The following is a 3,577-nucleotide window of genomic DNA, read 5'->3' as shown; positions in this document are numbered from 1 at the left end:
CAGCACGCAAGCGCAGAAGCCCTGGGGAGGGGGGCGGGGTTGAGGATCGCGAACGGCCGTGGCCACGCCCCCTATTAGCGCCGCACACAGTGGGTGGGGCCACGGCGCCTGGCCCCGCCCTCCTACACATGGTTGCTAAGCCTTGGAAGGCCTTTTCAGGGGAAGTGAAGTGAAGTGAAGTCGCTCAGTCGTGTCCGACTCTTTGCGACCTCATGGACTGTAGCCTACCGGGCTCTTCCGTTCATGGGATTTTCCAGGCAAGAATACTGGAGTGGGTTTCCATCAGGGGAAGGCAGGGCAAAATCTTGATGCCCAGGGGAATATTGAGGCTTTAAAGGGTGAGTGTGGTGGCCTTTGCCTATTCCAGGAACTGGACTTGCTGTGCCTAAAACAAGGTCGCTGTGCAGAAGGAAGTGACTGGTAGAAAGACAGACAAATAGCCTGGCCGTTACAACAACTCGGAAATGTCAAAATGGGGAAGCATAGTGGCCAGCCACCTGAAGTTAACAACTGACCAGTTGAGAGCAGTCATCAAAGATAATCCTCTTATAGCTACAGGAGAAGTTGTCAAAGAACTCAATGTCAATCATTCTACTGTCATTTGGCATTTGAAGCAAATAGGATAGGTGAAGCTAAAGCTAAAGGCAAAGGAGAAAAGGAAAGATAAACCTATTTGAATGCAGAGTTCCAAAGAATAGCAAGGAGAGATAAGAAAGCCTTCCTCAGTGATCAATGCAAAGAAATAGAAGAAAATGATAGAATGGGAAAGACTAGAGATCCCTTCAAGAAAATGAGAGATACCAAGGGAACATTTCATGCAAAGGTGGGCTCAATAAAGGACAGAAACGGTATGGACCTAACAGAAGCTGACGATATTAAGAAGAGGTGGCAAGAATACAAAGAAGAACTGTAAAAAAAGATCTTCATGACCCAGATAACCATGATGGTGTGATCACTTACCTAGAGCCAGACATCCTGGAGTGCCAAGTCAAGTGAGCCTGAGGAAGCATCACTATGAACAAAGCTAGTGGAGGTGATGGAATTCCAGTGGAGCTATTTCAAATCCTAAAAGATGATGCTGTGAAAGTGCATTCAATATGCCAGCAAATTTGGAAAACTCTGCTGTGGCCACAGGACTGGAAAAGGTCAGTTTTCATTCCAATCCCAAAGAAAGGCAATGCCAAAGAATGCTCAAACTACTGCACAATTGCACTCATCTCACACGCCAGCAAAGTAGTGCTCAAAATTCTCCCAGCAGGCTTCAACAGTACATGAACCGTTAACTTGTAGATGTTCAAGCTGGTTTTGGAAAGTCAGAGGAACCAGAGATCAAATTGCCAACATCCATTGGATCACTGAAAAAGCAAGAGAGTTCCAGAAAAACATCTACATCTGCTTTATTGACTACGCCAAAGACTTTGACTGTGTGGATCACAACAGCCTGTGGAGATTCTTAAAGAGATAAGAATACCAGACCACCTTAACTGCCTCCTGAGAAATCTGTATGCAGGTCAAGAACCAACAGTTAGAACCAGACATGGAACAATGGACTGGTTCCAAATCAGGGAAGGAGTATGTCAAGCTGTATATTGTCACTCTGCTTATTTAACTTATATGCAGAGTACATCATGCGAAATGCCAGGCTGGATGAAACAAGCTGGTATCAAGATTGCAGGGAGAAAAAATATCAATAACCTCAGACATGCAGACGACAGCACCCTTATGGCAGAAAGTGAAGAACTAAAGAGCCTCTTGATGAAAGTGAAAGAGGAAAGTGAAAACGCTGGCTTGAAACTCAACATTCAAAAAACGAAGATCATGGCATCCAGTCCCATCACTTCATGGCAAATAGATATGGAAACAATGGAAACAGTGACAGACTTTCTTTCCTTGGACTCCAAAATCACTGCAAATGGTGACAGCAGCCATGAAGTTAAATGATGCTTGCTCCTTGGAAGAAAAGCTATGACCAACCTAGAGAGCGTATTAAAAAGCAGAGACATTACTTCACTGACAAAGGTCCATCTAGTCAAAGCTATGGTTTTTCCAGGAGTCATGTATGGATGTGAGAGTTGGACTATAAAGAAAGCTAAGCGCTGAAGAATTGATGCTTTTCAACTGTGGTGTTGGAGAAGACTCTTGAGAGTCCCTTGGACTTCAAGGAAATCCAACCAGTCCATTCTAAAGGAAATCAGTCCTGAATATTCATTGGATGGACTGATATTGAAGCTGAAACTCCAATTCTTTGGCCACCTGATGCAAAGAACAGTCTCATTTGAAAAGACCCTGATGCTTGGAAAGATTGAAGGCAGGAGGAGAAGGAGACAACAGAGAATGAGATGGTTGGATGGCATCACCAACTCGATGGACATGAGTTTGAGCAAGCTTTGGGAGTTGTTGATGGACAGGGAAGCCTGGCATGCTGGAGTCCATGGGGTCGCAAAGAGCTGGACGTGACTGAGCAACTGAACTGACTGACTGACGATTGTGTAAATTACACAAATTCAGGGTGAGAGGGAATATGTCATAAGATAACCATAATAGATCATCTATAATATACTTTTTTAAAATAAGAGAATAGTAAATTATATTTGTTGGTTAGAATACTTGGCAACCATTAAAATGATGCTTATAAAATATACTTAATTTGGGAAAATGTTCAAGTTCTAGTAGATCATATTTGAGATATCATCTGGGCTTCCTTGTCCTGTTCCCTTTCATGCCACCATTGAGATATCAATGCACTTGCCTTAGAGAAGGCCAGCTAGAATCTCAGAGACTTAAAAGAGGACCTGAGTTTTTACCAATTCATGGTGAGATTGAAAGTCAAAATACAGTTGTAGGAGCTACTGCTCAGGTAAAAAGTTTTGTTTTGTAAACTTGTTTTGTTTGTATTTTAGTGGATATACTTGCTTTGGATATCAAAAATCAAGGAAACTGGACATGTGGGAGAGCAAAGTCCATAGACTGGGGTGGATTCAGGAGATGGAAGATCTACTTCCCCCACAAAGAGTAAAATTTCTTGGAGTAGAGAAGAAAGTTTGCAGTTTTCAGACAGAACTCTGGACAGGTTTGGAGGTTGCAAAGATTGTTTGTGTCTCTCTTTCCAGGGTAGAGTTCAAGGGAATTGGGTGAGGAGCTTTAAGTGAGAGTTTAAAATAAGATATCTGTTTGAGAGACATGGATAAAGAAGATGTAGTATATTATGTATACAATAGAATACTACTCAGCCATAAAAAGAATGAAATAATGCCATTCACAGCAACATGGCTGGACCTAGAGATTATCATACTGAGTGAAGTAAATCAGACAAAGATAAATGTCACATGATATCCCTTATATATCTAAGATATTATACAAATGAACTTATTTAAAAAACAGACTCACAGACATAGAAAACAAACTTATGGTTACCAAAGAGGAAAAGTGTGGCGGAGGGATAAATTAGAAGTTTGGGATTAGCAGATACGAACTACTATATATAAAGTAGATAAAAACAAGATCATATATCACAGGGAGCTATGTTCAATATTTTATGATAAACTATAGTGAAAAGGAAATATATATATATATATAT

This window comes from Bos mutus, chromosome 10 (genome assembly GCF_027580195.1).
Source record: "Bos mutus isolate GX-2022 chromosome 10, NWIPB_WYAK_1.1, whole genome shotgun sequence".
NCBI classification, from domain to species: Eukaryota; Metazoa; Chordata; class Mammalia; order Artiodactyla; family Bovidae; genus Bos; species Bos mutus.
This window is presented reverse-complemented; position numbering follows the sequence as displayed.